Raw genomic sequence first — 21,360 nt, 5'->3', positions numbered from 1 at the left:
TTTGTTTTAAGTAAACTCTGTGCCCAACGTGGGGCTCTGACTCACTACCCCAAGATCAGGAGTTGCACAGACTACCAACCTGAGCCAGCCAGTCTCCCCAAAACATTTTATTCTGATCACACAAAGTGAATATAGAGCAGAGAAACCTTATCAATGATTAAAACCTAGGATTTTACTCATTTATGTTAATTCACAAATTCCAATTTTAATGGCATTCTCTCAGAAAATTAAATAGAAAACATTTAAGTAACTTCCAACTGTCAATCATTTTAAAGCAAGAAGCATCCGTACAGGTAGTAAGTAGAAAGCCATCATTTGTCAGAGATTTTATTTGGGGTGGCTCATGTAGACGCAGGGGGTGAAAATTTTCAGGTATTGTTCAATAGATTGGAAACCCCTTTCGGTCCAGGTGTTTATCTGACCGGGTATTTTTGTGACCAAAAGAGAACACACATGATTTGCTACCATGCTTAATAAGTGGACAGGATATCTGAAATGGGGATTGCTCTGAAAACATCCAGGAGTCTTGCCTTGGGTGCACGTGGAGTGTAACTGCCAGACACCTTTCCTGTCCCACGGAGTGGCTGAGAGTGTGAAGTCACCTCTGCATTAATTCCATGATCACGTTGCTACTGAAAAAGGGTAGCAAGGAAATGAAAGGATTATTTAGGTAATTCCCAAAGGAATGTTCTGATGGTCTCAGAAGTTAGTTAGGTTTGCCTCATTGTTAGATTTGCCCAGAAACAAAACAAAAGGAGGAGGTGATAGAAATGATTAAGCACAACCCATCTTTGGGAGCCCAAATCTCAAAATTCAAAAGATTATGTTGCTTTCAATTTTCTATCGAAATATCTTTCACATTTTGCATTTTATTTTAACACAAACTGATACCTTGCTGAGAATATCAAAATCCTACATAAAGTCATAATTCCTTTGTGGTAACATGGAGAAAAAAAATTTCTTGGATGACACTTGACATATATAATTAGGAAGAAGACAGACCCTCTAAAAGCTAAATGCAATGTTTATCTTGAAATGTCCTAAGGTTAAGACCTTGCTAGCAAGTTTTTATTGCTGAGCTGCAACCCTATGTGAGAAATGGAGTTTATAATAGAGATGCTGGTGCACCACCTTAATTATCACATTGCCACCAGCCACCAGCATAATGAAGGAATTTTCTTATTTTTGCACAAGGAATACTAATTGAAACGGAGCAAGGATTCTCATGGCCGCACTGCAGTAAAATGGCGCCATCTAACGGACAGGAGAGCACAGCCACATGGGTGGCATTTCAGCAGGACAGTCTCCTCCAGTCCCTGGACAGCTGGGTTTCTGCCCTTGGATTTCTAAACTCAAAAAACAAAACTGAATCCTACTGTGTTCCACAGATCGATGGCCACTCTGTGGAGTCAGGGATTGGGCAGATGCTACCAGTTTTCTCTGAAATCCCCTCCACAGTGACCTTCTCAGACCACTACAGACTACAGACAAGTGACATGGATTGGGCAGGCTGGAAGCACAGGGAGAGGGGGGTAGGAAAGGAGGGAGGAGGGAAAGATGAGGGAAGGGGAGAAGAGGGCAGTGGGGGGGGAGAGGGTGGGGAGGAAGAGGGAGGGGAGAAGAGGTATGGAAAGATCATTTTGCGCCAGATGTTTTGCTCTTAGATATGCAATATAACATTTAGCACTCAATCTTCATGTGGAGTCTCATCTGTACATATAAGGAGTGTGAAACAGAAGCCAAATTAACCACCCCAAATGGTACTGTCGCAAGCAGCAGAGAAGTCTACCTGCTTCTAGGACCGTGATATTTCTAGAAGTGCTAGGTCATGAGTGGAATAACCTGGTGGCTTTTCTCAGAAAGGGAGGGTTCACTGCTCCTGTGTGATGGTTCTCATGAAAAATCAGGATCAACTGGAAGGCTTAGTAGTGTCCTCCTTCTTCCCCATTAGACCTACCCGTTAAACAGACTTGTAGAAATAAAACACACCCCTCCCCACATCCTCATGTGCATTCCCCTGCATACACAGAGTTCTGGCTTAAATTCTCACTTCACCCCCTTCCCTGCCTCAAGGATGTGATTTCCCAGTTCATCAAAAATTCATCCGGGGATGAATTCATCCTAGCAGGACCAAGAAATCCATTGGGTTTTTAACTTTAAGTTAGGCAAACAGTCTCAGTAGAGTGAGCCCCTTTTCATAAGCCAGAGAAAACTTGGCCCTTGCTGTTCTGTTTCATGGAAATATATGGGAAACAAATGCCACTTGGTGACCAAGGGGTATTAATAGATCTGAAAATACCCTTGCTTGAACTGTCACCTACACCCTGGAGATCTGCTTAACAGCACTGAATGGATGTGGGGTTTGAGGCTAAAGATAGCATCCCCAAAGAGGCTGAGAATCCCAAATGTGGCAAACCACACAGTACATTCCTTGAATGGAGGGCATTTTTAGCCAACCGGAACAGGGACCACTGAATAATTTTAGTCATTTTAACAACCAAACTGATGCACCACAGAAGCTCAGGTGGAGGGATGCACTGGTACTTTGCTAAGGCAATGGGCAGTGCTGACTTGCTCATTCCCCAGCTGGCTCAGTTGTATTGTCTAGACACAGCCAGCCTGGGGTTTTCACCACCATCCATTACAAGGGCAACAGGCACAAGTGACAGGGACAGGACTGCTTGCCCTTCACAGAGGTCAGAGCAAGCGGACCCAGCTGGAATGTCTCCCATTGGTTTAGTAGAAGGAAAAAAAAAGGTATCGCTTTGGCTTTTTACACGGCCAAGATGGAAGCAATTGCGGTCAAAAGCGAAGTGGTTTCTTTTGAAAAGGTGTATTGACATGTTATAGACTTTTAGCAAGGCTTGATCTTTTCCCTCAAATAGAAGAAAGCTCGTTGGAATCTTTAAATGATAGGCAACCAGAGTCAGATTTCTGTTTCTTCCACTGTTTTGTTTGTTGTTTGTTTGTTTGTTTGTTTGTTTTGTTTTGTTTTGTTTTGTTTTTCCTGAGGGAGGTTTTGGCTTTAAGAGTTTGCCTCTGTCCTTGTTATTCAAGTGTGACCCACCACCTTTATATTCTACAAAGTGCGTCAGACAGGAGGAAGGGAATACTTACTGAGTTAAGGATGTGTTTTGTACTGCAGAGAAAGCCTGCTGCTCCTGGGATTTGAGGGCCCATGGGAGGTAAGGAGCCCCTGCCCAGTCTCCTTGGAGGAGGTTAATAATATTTAGGTCAGAGCTTCTTGGGGTACTTGCAGGTGTTCTTTGAAAAAAGACTTGAGTAGAAAGTAAATTTGGAGATGCTGGTTCAAATGAAGCTAAGAAATTTATTTTACTCTAAGGCTTTTTAATCTGTGAAGGTGCCTGTGATGTTCCAGATGGGTCTGTAAGTAAAGGCTACCTTCATAACACTCAGCACTGTGGCCTGTGGGTGCTAAGAAGCCAGGATGATATGGCAAAGGGCTGATGTGGCCGCTAAGGGAGGGACAGCTGCTAATGGGATTATGTTTGCCCAAAACATTGAGCTACAACCTGCTTTTTTTGTGGAAATATTAACATATCAGAAAGCACAGGACACACCAGCACAAGGAGAATAATGAAAGCCATCCTTTCTCTCCACAGGTGCAATATAGCCAAGGGAGACCAGCTAGTCTCCATGCCCTGGGGGAGAAAGAAGGAAACAAATGTTCTGAGCTCTTTTTAAGCATCTCACTAGCTCTGTTACAGTATTATAAGGTTTCAACATTAGGGATATTAAGTTGTAAATTTGTCCGACACTTGGCTTTATGGAGAGGAGAGTGACCCAGGAATGTCAGGTGAGTTGAACATTCTGGAGACCAGGGTTCCCCTGGAACATGGCACGTGAAGGAGTCATTAAGATGGGCTCATGAATCCATATGTGCTCCTAGCATCAGCCAAGGCCTGGTGAGATATGTCTTGAGCTAATCTGCACTACTCTGTTTCAAACATACAAAAATGCTGCGGTGATTGATAAAACACAATTAATGTAAACATTTTGCTGACTTCACAGGAACTGTCTCTTTAGGTATTTTCTCAATAGATAAGACTAGTATTATTAAATTTTTGAATAAGCACTAAAATCACATGGTTTGGAAACCAGAAAAATACCAAAAGAGATAGAATAAAAATATCTCTGTCCCATTCTTGTCCACCCCTATCAAGACTTCACACTTCTAACTGGGTAAGTCATATTCTTAGCTTCTTATGTAAATTTTCAAGTTTTTGCGGCACATACAAAAGCACATCAAAATGTAGAGTTTTAGTTCCCTCTTTCTGACAAAATGGCTTGCATGTTTTACATGCTACCCTCATTATTTATTTATTTTTGAGAGAGAGAGAGAGAGAGAGAGAGAGAGAGAGAGAGAAGGGGAGGGGCACAAATAGGAAAACAGAATCCTAAGCAGGCTCCATGCCTTCAGTGCAGAGCCCAATGCGGGGCTTGAACAGTGAGATCATGACCTGAGCTGAAACCAAGAGTCAGACACTTAACCAACTGAGCCACCCAGGCCCCCTACCCTCATTTTTTTTTAAGTCTGGTACAACTGCACTGACATATTTCCTGTCTGTTGAAAGAGACTTGTTCACATAAGACCCTAAAGCCAAAAGCTTTTTGAATCATGCACTATTAACAGAGTACTTGATCTTATGCATCACATCCCACTTGTTTCTTTCCCTTTGCATGGATGCCCATAGAACACTTTTCATGATGCCTGGGATCAAAGCTCCATCATTTCTTTGTGACAGTCTGTCCCATCTGCCTCCAAAGGTAGACTACCTCCTTTCATCTCCTGTAGAATGACAAGAAATCTTATCCTGAACCTATAGAGTAGCCCACCTCCTAATTTTCAATTCTACTAGGGCAGAGGGTCACCAATGTGGTCATGATTAATTCTCTAAACAAATCAAGGTGAGCTGGACTGAAACATTACCCAGAGAATACATGATGCAGAATCTAAGTCACCATGCCTGATACTCTGGACATTATTCTCTGACTTATTTAAAAGGAACAAGGAATGGGATGCCTGAATGGTTCAATCTGTTATGCGGCCTACTCTTGATTTCAACTCGGGTCATGATCTCATGGTTCATGTGATCAAGCACCATGTCAGGCTCTGCACTGATGGTGCAAAGCCTGCTTGGGATTCTCTCTCTGTCTGGTCTCTGACCCCTCCCCCTGCTCTGTCTCAAAATAAATAAATCTTTTTAAAAAAGGAACAAGGAGTCATTCCACCTGTATGGCATTTAGGTGGGCTTTGGTTGAGGGATAATTCAAGCAGCATTCATTCAAATCCTGTTGATCATCAAAATTCCAGGGGCTGAAGAGATTTTGAAAAGTACAGATAATTGTATTCTATCCAGACACTGGTGATTCCGACCCTTGGAATCCCTTGGGGTGGTGACAAGCCATGATTATTTCTAAGCAACCCAGCTGATTCCAATGATACGGTTAGAAGGAATATATATGCCCCAGTGGGTCTCACAGCCTTCACGGATGCCATGATAAATAGAAAAGACATGGAAAGTAAGCCTATCTCCAAAAACGTGTCCAGTTTGGTTGAACTTCCTTTTAGCACAACATTGAAGAAAACAGACTACATTTCTAATTTCATTTGGTTTGTAAATGTGAATCTGTCTTTTCAAAGAATAAATAGTAGAGGGTCAGAGGGTTTCTCAACCAAAGGAAAAACACCCCAAATATTTTATTTTATTTTATTTTATTTTATTTTATTTTATTTTATTTATTTTATGCCTTAGGACTGATAAATATGACAAAGGAAGTTAATGACTTGAGCTTGAGCTAATAGGGTGAATTAGAAAATTCTGATGTGGGTGAAGTGAACTCTATGTAATCAATCGTATAGCTCTGTTGGGTATCAACAAGGTGCCTCTCTCTCTAAGTTTCCTCCCCACATCATTTGATAACCTTACAACCTAATATAATACAGAGCTGGCAGAAACAGAAATCCACAGAGGTCAGGGTCAGCAGGAAATTTCCATGGACAAGTGTGGGAGAAGCCAAGGTCTTTATCAGAAGGCACATGAGAGTGAAAAGAGTCAGACAGAGAAAGACAAACACTGTATGATCTCACTTGTACGTGAAAGTTAAGTGCACTGAACTCATAGAACTTACAGATGGGTGGTTGTATGAAGCCAGGGTAGGAGGTGAGGGAAGAGGGTGGAGGTAGTCAAAAGGTATGAACCTTTGGTTATAAGCTAAAGGAGTCCTGGGGATGTCAAGCACAGTGTAGTTACTATAGTTAATACTATCTTATATATTTGAAAGTTGCAAAGGGAATAGGTCTTGAAAGTTCTCATCGCAAGGAAAAAAATGTGTAACTATGTTGTGGTGATGGATATTAATTAGACTTATTGTGATGATCGTTTCCCAATATATACAAATATTGAATCATTATGTTGTACACCAGAAACTAATATAGTGTTATATGTCAATTATATCTCAATAAAACCGGGTAGGGGGAGGAATGGTGGGTGCAAAAAAAAGGGCACAAGAATATCTGAGTGTATGTCATGAGTGTGTCAAAATCTGTAGGAACCATGAACTACACCTGACCAAAAATACAGAAGCAGCGGGAAGTATAGTTAGGGCCATTCTCATCCAGGGCTATTGTTAGTGGATTTAGTGATTAATTGCAAAAATGGTTCCAATTCTCCCCAACTCCCTGTATTCACATACTCTGCAATGAGATTTTGCAGCTCATCCTATCAGGATATGAAATCTATTTCCCTTCCCCTTGAATCAAGGCTGACCTATACAATGTCCCCTGTGACTAACTGTGGCCTAGGAAGTGTGGCAGAAATATATGAGGGTCAGAACTGAGCCTAGACCTTAAGACACCGCATGCTGTGATTTCCTCTTTTGGGACCTGGGCTACTGCCATGGACACACACCTGGGCTGGCCTGCTGGAGGATGACTTACCACATGGAGCAGAACCATGTCAGTCTGGTGGTCCCCATGGAAAATATCTAAGACTTAAAGAGACTCCAGAGAAACAGCTAGCAAAACAAGAGGAAACCCATAGTATATGTTGCCAAAGAATGCTGGGGTGGGGACATTTCAAGAAGATTGTGGCTGACTGTGTTGGATGCCATTGAAGGCTCAAAAATGATGGAGACAGAGATACATCCATTGGATTTAGTGTCATAGAGATTGTTGGTGACCTTGACAGGACTTGTCTTATTCTTAGTGCTGTGATGAGGACAGAGGCCAGGTTGGAGCCATTCCAAGAGGAGAGTGAGGAGATTAAGACCATGAACGTAGTCTCTGATGAAACAAAGTAAGATGTGATGATATTGTGTTGAGAATCATTCCTAGAGAGGGAGACAATTTTGATATAGGAAAGAGTTGCATGACCCAGCAGCAGAACCCTTGAAAGACAAGGATATTGTTGCTTAGCAGACAGACAGCCATACTTAGACTTGTTTACTGGCTAACCCTCAACATGCTTTGAAGCCCATGCACAATATGTGAAAGTTTATTGTGTTTCTTTGTTCCTCTTAACTCTTTACTCCTGTATAATGCTCATCTAATTATGTGGAAACTAACTTTATGGTAACTAACCTGGCAGACGCCATCTTAACCATATGATCAAATAACCATATCATCAATAATTGGACCAACTAACATAGGTGCCTCTTGATATGATAATCTAAGGACAGAACATCACTGCTACCATTTTCCTGGCAAAAATGTATCCGTTAAATCTAATTATGAAAAAGTATCAACCCCCAAAATAACTAGGCTGTTTTCTTCAAAAGTGTCAAGGTCATTAAAAACAATTAAAGACTAGATAAATATTCCAGATTAAAGGAGACTAAAGAACCATGGCAAATAAATGCAACATGTGGGTTGTATCTTGGACTAGATTTTTGTTTCTCTTTAATATAAAAGACAATTTGGGGATAATTTGCAATAGACAAGTAAGGTCTCTAAAGCAGATGATTGTGTCAATTTTAATTTTCTGATTTTAACAATTATATTGTAGTTTTGTAAGATAACATCTTTCATCACAGAAAAAGATCCTCAATTATTTAGGGATGATGACAAATTATGTCTGTCTTACTCTTATTCAGGGAAAAATATACATTTGGCAGAATTTTAAGATAATCCCTAGGATTCTCAAATTCTGTTGTACATGCCTATATAATTGCCTCTCCTTAAGTCTGGGCAGAGCCTGTGAGTATGATGGAATACCACTCTCATGATTAGACAGACTATGAGTTAACTCTGAGTTAATCAAAAGGGAAATTCCCCTGGGTGGGCCTGACCTAATCAGGTGAACCTTTTAACTAAAGGTTAACCTTCAGAAAATACTCTTCTATTGGAGGTCAAATTGACATTCTGTGGGAAGTTCACATGGCAGAAAATGACAGGAGGCCTCTAGGAGCTAAGCATGATCCCCATCTGATATGTAGCAAGAAAATAGGTCCCTCAGTCCCACAATGGAGTGAATTGCATTCTGCCAACAACCAGCAAGCTTGGAAGAGAACTCTGAAAACGAGAGCAAGACCCTAAGCAGAGAACCCAGTAGTAGATTTGTATACAGACCCTTGACCCCTGAAAATTGTGAGACAATAAATGTGCACTGGTTTAAGTTGCTAAATTTATGATAGGTAGTTACATAGCAGTAGAAAACTAATAATGATATCCAAATATGTCAAAATATTGACAAGTAGAGAGAAAAATTTATAGTTCTCTGTACATTTTTTACAACTTTTCTGTAAATCTGAAATTATTCCAAAATAAAACTTTACCCGATGCATAACCCATAGAAGGCTTAATCTGTGTTGGATACTGTTAATTTAAAAATATATTGATACATTCAGCGGTGCCTGGGTGGCTCAGTCAGCTGAGCATCTGACTCTTGATTTCTGCTCAGGTTGTGATCTCATGGTCAAGGGATAGAGCCCCGCATACAGCTTCATGCTGAGTGTGGAGCCTGCTTGGGATTCTGTCTCTCCCTCTCCCCTGCTCGCATGTGTGCACTTACTCTTTCTCCCCCTCAAAAAATAAAATGAAAAATATATATATTGATATGTTCAAATCTCACTAAATAAAACAAACAATCCCTTCCTCCAAGACTTGGGTATGATTACAATTCTTATTTTTCAGATAAGGAAACTGAGGTTCAGAGGGTTCAGGTGACATGCCTGAGGTTGCACAGTGAGTAAATGGCAGAGCTGGAATGTGTATCAAGTTTCAAAGTTTATATTTCTAAGCTCTGTGCTGTAGTGACTCAGTGACATTGAAGTTATAAAATATCGATCAAGATGTGCTTGAGCATCATCCTGCAATGCTCTGAAGTCCAGGGGGAATCATTTCTGCTTTACCTTCTGTCTTTATTTATCATACAAGCATTTGTTGTCATGGTATGACAATCACATCAGAAAGACCCACAACATTGGAATTCAAACAATAGTATATTTGGCTCATATTGACCATATTAAATATTAGCAAATGTATTCATATACTATAAATTCTCTCATCCCCCACCCCCAGATACTTACAACTTTTTATAATAAATATATCAAGCTAGCAAAGTGGAAGCAGATGAGAAATCTGACTAGAAAGGAGACCAAATTGGACCCAGGAATGAAAGAAGAACATAAAAAACGAAAGCATGAACGTCAATCCAGAATGTACTTCCAACCTTCCAGCACACCAATTTTGTACATTTCCCATATTCCAAGACTTGGAATAAGATGAAGTCACCCAAACTCCATTGTGAAATCCAGCCTCCTCAAAATCCATCTGACCTCAGAGAGGCAAACAGTGAGTAATTCAAAAGATTTTTGAATGAAAGTGTCAGTTTAAGATCCTCAGCATAAAACATACCTACAAAGCCTATTTGCAAAGTAAATTTACTCTGGATTCTTGATACCTATGAAAGTTTTTTCTATTGTATTTATTTAAAATTACAACAGTTTACATTAGAAACAAGCTCAAACAATTAAGGTAAAAGATAAATAACTGCATACAGTTTAATTTTACAAAATGCAAACATACATCTTTCATTGTTCCATTATCTGAGTATTAAGCGCCACATAATTGCACAAGGCATTTTCAAATGTCTTAAAGGCTCTAAAATTACAGAGTTGACTTTGGTGAAATAGTCTTTATTTTCCTCCATTATTATACAAATAATTGACCACACAGATTAAATTTAAATCGGAATTGGATATGTCCCCTACAGAGTTCATTTCTCCTTTACTGCTAAAGCTTGATAGCTAATGATGGCTCATGGAACTTACTTGGGCCCTTGTGGGACACACAGTAGGGGTCCAAATGCCTGTAATTTTGGATGTTTTAGCTGGGAGGGATCTTATGTTTTCCTGGGACCATGGTGACATCAGAGCAAGGTTTACCTGAGACAATCCAGCTTCTAGCTAACCCAGGGTAATTCTAAGAGTGTCCTTTTCACTTTGAGAAATGTCTCAGCTTGGGAGACAACATAGATAAGGAATGGAGGCCCAGGGGTGGAGACCTTGAGCCAGAGACTGGCTGTCTGCCCCTGGGAATTCTGAAACCCCACTCACTCCCTGTTGCCTCCAGACCTGTACTTCAGGAGCAGGATGTGAAAGGAAGAGTCCTTTTCATCCTTATCTGAGAATGGAAAATTATTCATCACCATAATTACTCACCAAACTCAAGAGGAGAACAGAGGAGAATGTTTTTATATTATTTCTTCTTAAACAAATATACACCATGGTGGTTTTGTCGATACATTGGAAAACGAAAATGGAGAAAAAGAAAAACAATTTGAAGCAAATTCCTTCCCTTAGAAATAGTTAACAGTTACAAGCTATAAGTCACAGAGGAGTCACACAGGAAGTGATTCTAATTCTCGGTGATCAGAGAATATTTTCCACAGTGCATTCAACTTTTAGAAACTTGATCCGGTGACTCACAATTAGTTCTGAAACACTATCCATGCTGGCACATTTTTTTCTCACCATAAATCTGAGATATTAACCTGTTATAATTACAGGGGAAGAAGGGGAAGAAGGGGAGAGGGGGAGGGGACCCAAGGAGGAACGGAGCTCCCTTGTTAATATGCTAAAGGCCAGAGGATGGACTTGGGTCTCTTTTTTGTCAATGTCAGAGCTCCTGGCACACTTGGAGGGCAAGGGGTCTGAGGCAGATCACACAGGGAGCAGCCAGGAGCCTTCAGAGTAGACAGCCGTGCTCAGCCTGTTAAGCTTAATCTGGGTTGGGAGAAAAGTATTCGATTTCACCATTGTTCATTGCATGATGCCAGGGATGCAATGGGCACCCAGTCCCTTTTGACCAAATGAGTTGCTAAGGCTGGGTTTTCATAATTTGCTGTAGTTGCTGGGCTTGTTCTAGTCCAGGTGAAATCATAGACTAAAGTGTTTCAAGGTGTTTTTAAAAATGATTCTTTTCCTTTTCCAAATGTGTATGAATGTCTAATTTTTCTGTCAGATGCTGGAGATACTAAAGTGAACAGGAAAGTGCTGCTACTTCTGAGGCTCCCAGAGTCATGTAAATAACCAAATACTGGGGACGCCTGGGTGGCTCAGTTGGTTAAGTGTCTAACTCTTGATTTCAACTTCAGGTCATGATCTCACAGTTTGTGAGATAGATAGAACTCATGTGGGGCTCTGTGCTGACAGTGTGGAGCTTGTTTGGGATTCTCTCTCTTCATCTCTCTCTGCCCCTCTCCTGCTCATGCTCTAAATAAGTAAATAAGTAGACAAAGAAACTTAAAAAAAATAAACAAATACTGAAAGCAGCATGGTAGACTCGGCCAGGTTCATGAAACAGACTTGGGTTAAAATCCTGACTTCTGGGATTGAACTTGAGTTGAAATGTTAGGTTTTGTGACCTTGGCCAAGATATTTATTATTATTATTGACGATATCCCCTCAACAGGGCTAATGATAATGTTAAGTCATAGGTTGTTTGAGGATTGAGTTATTAATATAAGGGGTCTGGAGGGCTACCTGGCACACAGCAACACTTGAATGAATGGTGACTTCTATTTCATAACTGCTGGGCAGGCTCAGACACATGAAACTGGCTGACTGTGTCCATGTAGCTCAAAAAAATAGTAAAAAATTACTATACCATGGGTATAATAATATAATGATTCGCAATGGTCTTCACATTGCAAGTATTTTTAAATGTTTTTTAATTTATTTTTGAGAGACTGAGATAGAGAAAGAGAAAGAGAGTGAGCCAGCGAGAGAGAGACCAAACAGGGGGAGGGGCAGAGAGAGGGGGGGACACAGAATCCAAAGCAGGCTCCAGGTTCTGAGCTGTCAGCACAGAGCCAGACTCAGGGCTCAAACCGTGAGATCATGACCTGTGCTGAAGTTGGACACTTACTGACAGAGCCACCCAGGCTCGTCACATTTCAAGTATTTTTTATTGTTCACATGAGCTTATGAGTTATGGGTCCCCATCCTGGTCCCCATTTCGAAGACTAAGGTGGGCCATCCACTCAAGTAGTCAGAATCCATGGATGGTGATGGGGCAGAAGCCCCAGGTGTGGACACAAAGCTCCTGGGATGGCATCTGTAGTGAACCGTCAGTCCTGGCACCTGGCTAGAACCCCTTGGGTCCCTTTTACCAGCACTGGATCATCTTGAAAGTAGTGAGAGATGTGGCGCCTGGGTGGCTTAGTCGGTTAAGTGTCTGACTTCGGCTCAGGTCATGATCTCAGGGTCCGTGGGTTTGGGGCCCCATGTCAGGCTGTGTGCTGACATCTCAGAGCCTGGAGCCTGCTTCAGGTTCTGTGTCTCCCTCTCTCTCTCTGCCCCTCCTACTGCTCCCTCTCTCTCTCTCTCAAAAATAAATAAACATTAATAAAAGGAAAGAAAGAAAGTAGGGAGAGATGACCACTCACCTACTTGCCAAAAAAGCCCTCTGAAGTGTCATTTATAATCTGGAGTCCCTGGGGGATCAGGCTGAGGTTGGGGACTCACCTGAGAGCACACTCTCGCTTGGCTCTCTTCCCTTCCTGTCCTGCTCCCCACTCCTTTCCCGGTTCTTGTGGGAGCATGTCCTTGACAAGCTACTCCCACCAGGACCCCAGGCATAGGATCTGCCACTCAGAGAGCCTGAATCAAGACTGCACCTGGCTGGTGCTTATGGAACACATCCCAACCCAATTCATGGTGCTGTTGTCCATCAGTAATTTTGAGGTGCCAGATGCCTGAGAAGTGGGACTGAGTTGAAAGACCAGCATTTTCAAGACCAGCCCTCTTGGAGCTCTCCTCCTCAAGCCACAAGTACTTGCCCTCTGTAGTGCCAAATGCCCTGAGGACTTCGAATACCTTATTTGCTCCTTGTGGACACAGTCCTGCTCAAAGCCAGAGCAGACAATGAATATATACCAAACACAAACACAAATGCTACAAGTGCCTCACTGTTACTAGCTTGAATAAACATGAGGAGTGGGCACCAAGATCTCCACTTTGTGGATGAAGAACAGAGAGTTTGAGTTACTTGCCCAAGGCCTCACAGCCAGCCAGGATCAGAGCTTGGATGTAAGGTCGGCCCTGCTCAGAAACATTATTTTAGCCTCAGTTGTATTCTCCCCGGGAGTTCCTTCACCTACGTACTGTTAAACATACAGATTCATGGGCCCCATTCCAGATGCACTCATCTGATCTCCGACAAAGGAGTCTGGAAATGCCAAGAGATTTTTCTGCCCACCAACATTTGAGAATCAGGGGGCTGGGGGAAATTAGGGAATGTAGGATGGCATCCTAACTGCTGCTTTGTTCAGATAAAACTATGTGAATTTAATTTAAAAAAAAATTAAGTTTATTTATTTATTTTGAGAGAGATAGAGCATGAGCAGGGAACGGGCAGAGAGAGAGAAAGAGGGAGAGAAAATCCCAAACAGACTCTGTACTGTCAGCTCAGAGCCCAATGTGGGGCTCGAACTCATGAAACTGTGAGATCACAACCTGAGCTAAAATCAAAAGTCAGATGCTTAACCAATTGAGCCACCCAGGCATCCCCAAACTATGTGAATTTTAAATATAAAATGCACACACCACATTGACTCTATGACCAAGACTGATGCCTGGTGTCCTGGTGTTCATTGTACAAAAGGGGATGTGTGCATGCTGACATGTTGTTGGATTTGGGGTGGGGGTGGGAATGATCCACTTCCGAAAGAAGCTACAGCAGTTCACTGCCTCCTGATGATCTCCCGTGTCTTTGGTCATGGACTTCTACAGAGGCCCTGTTACCTACTATCAGCAGAGCCACCTCCACACAAAGTAAATTCAGGCTTTAGGACTTGCCAGCTCTGTAATGACTCTATCTCGATTGACTTAGTGCAGTCTTAGACATGCCCACAGACATCTCCATCCCGTCTTGCTCACCAGACTTTGCTCTCACCAGCCTGATGTCAGTGTGCCCTAAGAGGGTAGCAGACAGGTGGGCTTTAGAGACTCTGAAGTTGGGGTTACTTTTAGTGCTTTTGCTACTTATTCCCTTTTGTCCATAAAAGTGTTATTTTTCAGGGGCGCTTGGGTGGTTCAGTCGGTTGAATGTCTAGTTTCAGCTTAGGCCATAATCTCACGGTTCGTGGGTTCAGGCCCTGTGTTGGGCTCTGCACGGGCAGCTCAGAGCCTGGAGCCTGCTTTGGATTCTGTGTCTCCTTCTCTCTTTGCCTCCCCCCCCACCACTCATGCTCTGTCTGTCTCTCTCTCTCAAAAATAAATAAAAACATTAAAAAATTTAAAGTGTTGTTTCTTCAGTTCATGATTTTGCCCTTCTTCCTTCTCTCTATTGTCCTTTTATAAATCACTGACTTCTGTACAGAGATGACTATTTCCCATGGATAGGGCTGTGTATTGACTCACTGCCATGTAGCAAGAAGGATGATCTACAGCTAACTTCCCAGGAGATCACCCAAAAAACCTGTTGACCAAGCAAACTTCAGAGTTCCGGACCATGTTCGTCAAGAAAGCAGCCTTGAGAGTTTTGACCATGTCTCAGAATAGCAAAGTCATGGGAGGGTATCTGTGAGGTTTTAGAGCCTGGGTGGGCAGTTTATGATACAACAACTTTGCATTACTGAGCACAGCAAAGTGAGGGACTTTAAAGTGAGTCTTGATGAACAATCACTAGTCTTTTTTTAAGTTCCTATTTATTTTGAGAGAGAGAGTGTGTGTGTGTGCAAGTGTGTGCAAGTGGAGTCAGAGGACAGAGATAGGGAGAGATAGTCCCAAGAGGTTCTGCACTGTCAGCACAGAGCCCCGTGTGGGGCTTGAACTCACGAACTGTGAGATCATGACCTGAGCCAAAAATCAAGAGTCGGATGCTTAACCAACTGAGCCACCCAGGTGCCCCACAAGCATTAGTCTTAATTAATCTAGTTGGTTTAGGGTCTTATCTTCTAGGAGTAGAAAATGCAACAGAGGCCTGGGTAAAGTGCACCAGGTTCGGTATTGTTTAACAGATGTCAGGAAATCAATCCCTTTGGTTTCAGCTCTCAAGAAGAATAAATGATATGCACTGGGTTAAAAACACAGACTTCACCTCTGAAAGCTCAAGAGCATGTATTCAACAGCCACAAACTTTAAATTCTGATGCACCTAGCTTCACAGAACCCCAAATCCCTATTGGTATAAACGTCACCCTAACAGGATGTGGGAGCAGTAGAAGGTACAGGGCTAGGGGCTCCTAAACTACACACACTCCCAGGGGAGCATGAGTGGCGGTGCTGAGTTAGCCCTAATTTCCTGGAGACACCAAATGGAATGAATGGGGGCTGAAATTAATAGTTGTCACTGAAAATAAAATTGGACTTTTCACGTAGCTGCTCTTGTGCTCTGAGTTTTTTTTTAAATGTACCTGTGTGTGTTCTGTGTGTGTGTGTATGAGAGAGAGAGAGAGAGAGAGAGAGAGAGAGAGAGAGAGAGAGATCTTAGGGCTGCCCAGGAAGAGGACCTGAGGTGAGGATTTTGAGAGCAGGTAAATGATCTGGAAGATGATCTCAGGAAGCACCGGCAGGGAATGAGATGAAGAAAGGAGAGGGTATAAACCAGGGACATCAAGATTAAGCCTCTGGGACAGGAATGCACCAATGGGAATCCTTGTTCTCAGGAGGTTTGCACACACACGCAAATTAAAACAACAGGAAAAGTGAACTTCAAATAGAGTGACTTGAAACAAGTAGGATCTTTTGTGGCAAAAAGAAATGCAATCAAATAGTGCACCTGCCCTTTCTTCTCAGCTGGGCTTTGGAAACTTGTTTGTGAAGGTTCAGGTTTGGGTCACATTATTGACTTTTGAGGTTTTACTCAGATGTCAGATTCTAGGTAAGACTTTCTAGCTTCTTACATAGCACAAAGGGCGTGGGGTGGGGGAAGGCAACCAGTTCTTTCTCTTTTTCTCATTCAACAAGAATTGTGTTCCACCAGATGGGCAGTGATACTTTCTCTTGCATCACCATTGAGCCATTTGCATGAAGAAACAGAAAACAACAGGAGCTTCTGCTTGCCTGGAGTCCCTGGTGAGGCAAGCACCCATCATTAGGAGAAGCCATGTGGTTGTCTCCCATTCACTCTCCATTGTTTCTCTCCCAGCTGGGCTTAAAAAAAATGTGAGCAATTCTTTGTTGTCCAAAAAGCAGGTGTTAGAAAACGTGACAAATTTATATAGATTGTTGTCTTGTTGACAAGAAATCAATAATGGCAAAAGGAACACTGTTCACATTTAGATGAAGGTCCCGTTTCCCTCATCCTCTTCGGGGAAGGGAGTCTTCACCGCAGTCTGTCATTCTGAGCCTCCTCCACTCAGAAAAAGTAATATCAGGGGCTATAAGTGGATTTTTTAAAGTTTATTTATTTTGAGAGAGAGACAGAGACAGCACGAGCGGGGAGGAGCAGAGAGAGAGAGAATCCCAAGCAGGTGACCTGCTGTCAGCACAGAGCCTGACATGGGACCTGAACCCAAAAACCATGAGATCACGACCTGAGCTGAAATCAAAAGTCAGACTCTCACCCTACTGAGCCACTCAGGTGCCCCATAAGTGAATTTTTAAAAAATAAATTTTAAAGAGTCATGAATCCAGCCTTATGTCCATCTTTCAGTGTCTATCAGAGTGAGGACTTCGGGACACTCACGTTCTCCAATATCAAGGAAAATTGTTGCCATGAGGGTCAGTAAACAAAATTAGAGGGGCAAGAATAAAAACAGTCAAATCAAAAGTTTGTGTTAAAAAGTAACTTCTGGTTAGACACCATTTAATCAGAAAAAGAAATTACCTGCAAATTCTTGTGCAAATGACAAACTTGCAGGTACTCAGGGTATCGGGCTCCCCACTTCTTTGTTTAGTGATGGCTGTGTTTTTCCTTCAAACTCCTGGCCCACATGCAGGTCAAAAGCAGGAATGGAGTCAACCTTTTCCTCTTTTCCTGAATTATTACTTACTTACACTCACTTATTTTTAGCTCTTCATTCCAAAGCAGCATATTTTCATAAGAAATGACTGTGTTTTATTTTCTGCAGTCTCAAGATCTTGGAAGGCTGTCTGGAACAGAGCACAAGCAGGGAAGGGGGCTCTCTCGTTGGCTGTATGCATTTGTAGAGGTGCAGGCTAAGGCACCATACAAAGAGACCACAAGTACAGTGACTGATATGAGGTGGAAGCTTATTTCTGTTTAATGATCCAGAGTAAGATGTACTGTCCAGGTAAGCAGTTTTCCATCCTCAAGCCAAGCTATCATCTCCGGGAGCATAGGAGCTGCTTTAGTTTATAGCTCTTGGCCAGTGAGGAGGAAAAGACCTCCTTCTGCCCCTCCAGGAGAACAATGGCATCCTTTCTGCTTGTGTCCCATTAGACAGAATTTAGTTACACACAGCCACGGAACTTACAAGGGAGTTGGAGCCATATTTGCACCTCTAAGAAAGATCCAATGTTGACAAACAACTAGCAGTTTTCTGCCACTTGGAGCCTCCCCTTTGCAGGTAGGTTTAACAACTGTAGAGAAGTCAGGCATATAAAAGAGGTTTCAATTCTTGGTCTCTTGGTAGTAACAACCTAGAATCATTTCATGATGAGGCTAGTTCTGGCTTAGTAACAAAGAGAGTTGCAATGCATGGGTGCCTGCATGGGTCTGGGGTTGGAAAGGGATACACCTAGTGCATGTTAGATATCCCCTGCATGGGGATTAGAGACTGGTGTATTAGAGCATCTTGCTTCACAGGGAATATGAGAAACATGGTCACTTTCTATATACTAATGTTCTCCTACTTTGATATTCCTAGGTTGCTTTCCTTGGTATAATCCATCAATTTTCAGAGTACAAAAGTTCTTGAAGAAAGAAGTCTACAGCTGTCAAAAAGATGCAGTGTTAATCTCAGGTGAAACACTTATTTGCAAGTCAATGGAAATTCAAAGCACTCTCAGAAAATATAATTCATGAGTGACATGAAAAAAAAATGAAAGCAAAGTGGCCAAACTTTCATCCACAACCATAGAATGTGGTATAATCTCAAAGATCTGCAGGTGTTTGGCTGTCATCCTAAATGGCCCCGCCTCCTTTTCCATAGCAGCTATTAGAGATTGTTTTGCAAGTGATAAGGAGCAAGAGAAGGTTGTCTCAGCTTGGCTTTCTAGTGACTGTTTCATAATACCTCTCTCTGCCAACACACACATTGTTCCCTCATATTCTTTCTAGTCAAAGGGAGACCACAGCACAGGCTTCAGAAGCCTTTGTGTCTCTCCATTCTTAAATTTAGGAACAGCTGTATCCCTCACTGGCATTATGAAGGTGCTACAAGCTGTTACTGAGGCACATAAATAAAGAAAGCATTGTATAAAGAGAGGTGAAAATATCCAGGTGGTATTTTTTTTATCCAGGTGAATTTCTTAACCCATCCCAATTCTGGCAGATATTAGCCAAAGCTTTGCACCAAGTGGAAGAGATGATATTAAGAAGATGTGGGCCCTCATCTCTCTGAGAGAAATGGCAAACATGTAAATCATCAGGAGGTTAACTGCACAAAGCATTTTGTTTATAAATGTGTTGCATCCCTAGATTTCTGTTGTTTACTCTTGAGCATTTTTAATTTTCAAAGAATTTATCCTCATTTTATAAAAGTGATTCATGCCCGTTAAAGAATAAGATACCACATAAAAGTAGAACAAAGAAAAAAAGTCACTCATACTTTTACCCAAGTCATTTCAAACTCTTGTGTACATAAGTTTTTCATTCTATTAGAATAAAACATGTTAGATTAAATGTTTTGTTTCTCTTTCATTTAACATTCTAGCATAATTATGATCCGTGTTATTCTAATTCCTTTGTAAGTATCACTCCAAATTTTTTCCTGAATCTTTCTGGCCCATGTCATTCATCATCCTGCACCAATCCCCTTTTCCTGTTCTAGTTAGCATGTTCTCCACTCCATCCAGAACCATCCCAAGCCATTCTAGAATGCCTCCCTTCCACACCGCCTCCTTGATTCCTAGAGCAGGCTCAGTCCTACTCATGGAGATGGGAAAGGAGCTCCAGCACACTGGGGGGCTCTCACACAACAGATGTAGTTTTGCCACCAAGTGACCTGGGACAAGCCACTTAACACCCTCATTCATGTTCTGTAATAAATCTTTTTCCCCCTGATTTTCAATGCCAAACACTGTGAAGGAATAGAGTTTTGTTTTCCCATGATGTCTATGGCCTTGTATCAATCAGCACCCTTTGGGTCACATGCTGCAGAAACCATTCTGGTTAACTTCATTGTAAAGGGGATCCTCCCAAACTGTATGGGAAGGGTGGAGACCAGGACAAGAGAAAGGACAGGAACAGTGGGAAGGAGCTTTCTGGGTATGATAGCATGGCCACAGTGTGGGAAATAAATCAGCCATTGCTCCTTCTCATGTCCTGAAAGCAAACTATTCATCATTTAAGGTCCTAATAAAGAGTCCAATGGGTCAAAAGTAGGTGGTGACCAGTTGACTTCTCAGTGACAAAAGGAAGTGAGTGAGTGAGTGAGTGAAGAAGACTCTGGAGGCCCCCACCATTCTTTCTTACAGTCCCACAAATAAAAAGAGATATTTCCCAAATGCAATTTGAAGTGATATTAGGAAGGGGCTGAATAGATGCTAGGCAGCAAAAAAATGACATGTCCACCTGAGCTTCTTCCTCATCCCTCCATCCATGATGCTACGCTTAGCTGAAGAAAATCCACGTTTTCATTGCCTCCTTTCTGTTTTCTCTGTCTTCTAGTTTTTCCTGCCTTTCCAGTTTCTCCTTGCTCTCACCTGTCATTATGAGTCTCTCCCTGTAGCGTGTTTATCATCAGTGCCACCCGCTGCAGTTCAATTACGTTATGAGAATTTTCTGGATGTGATAGCTTATATTACTCACACTTTTTTTTTTTACCATCACCTTCCTACAGGGCCCTATTCCTTGTGACATGCAGGTCCCCATCTGTAGTGAGTGCATCACTCCCCTATGACTTTGGGCTCTGCATGTGATATGCTTGACCAATGAGATGTGAAGCAGTGACATCATAATGCATTCTGTGTTCAAGCAGAGGTTTTGAGAAGAATCTGGAGATGCCTCCAGCTGTCTTTCTTCTGCACTTTGTCAAGAGAATGGCATGTCCTGAATGGGAGGTGCTCCTTTAGCCCGGGTTCTGAAATGAGAGGGTACATTGGAGCAGCACCATAGCCCATAGCAAGAAGTGTTGTAAACCACTGAGACTTGGGGGTGTTTTGTTACTGCAGCAAAGCTGGAGTGAACAAAGCAAAAATCTGTGTGTGAGCAAGGCTTTTCTGTCTCAGAAGCAAGATCTTCACAGGCTGCCTGCATACATTCTTTCCACCTTCCTCCAGTACCTATGACAGCACTGAGCACGTGGTTAGTATCTCATAAATACTGAATGTCCAGGGAATTACGTATTTATCTCTCTCATCCTACCTCTGGCCCCATATCTAGGTTCTAAAGAACTAAACAAAATACAAAGGTAAAACCCAGCTTGGTAAAGACACGGGAGGTAAGGTGAGAAGGAAACACTACGGACTTGTTAGAGTAAATAACAATATATATTATTTTAAATCTGCATCTACTCAGTATGTTCATTGTGTGGCGAAAAATAACAGGTCACAGAAGAAGGTCACAATCGTCATAATAACTCAATACACAGTCTCTCCCTCTTAAAAAGATGTGTCATGGCCAAAGATGAATGCCTTATCCACAAAGACAGGACACAAGTGAGGAGGGCAGAGGTCGAAAGTTATTTGTGTTAGTCAGTATGCTTTTGGGAGTCATACACACTGGCCTGAAACAAAACTTTAAAGGTCAGTTTTGTCTGCTCTCTGA

At 42.0% G+C, this 21,360-nt stretch overlaps 1 long non-coding RNA gene across 1 annotated transcript; it reads right to left on the bottom strand.

Moving 5' to 3' along the window:
• Nucleotides 1-311: 311 nt before the first annotated feature.
• LOC109498584 lies at nucleotides 312-20,474 on the bottom strand. The gene is made up of 2 exons (XR_002155409.3): nucleotides 20,298-20,474; nucleotides 312-632 (listed from the first exon to the last, which is right to left on the bottom strand). It is a non-coding gene; the product is annotated as an uncharacterized LOC109498584 (long non-coding RNA).
• Nucleotides 20,475-21,360: the final 886 nt, after the last annotated feature.

The sequence above is a fragment of the Felis catus genome, chromosome A3 (genome assembly GCF_018350175.1).
Source record: "Felis catus isolate Fca126 chromosome A3, F.catus_Fca126_mat1.0, whole genome shotgun sequence".
Classification (NCBI taxonomy): domain Eukaryota; kingdom Metazoa; phylum Chordata; class Mammalia; order Carnivora; family Felidae; genus Felis; species Felis catus.
The sequence above is the reverse complement of the archived record's forward strand: the minus strand, read 5'-3'. Positions and strand labels throughout refer to the sequence as shown.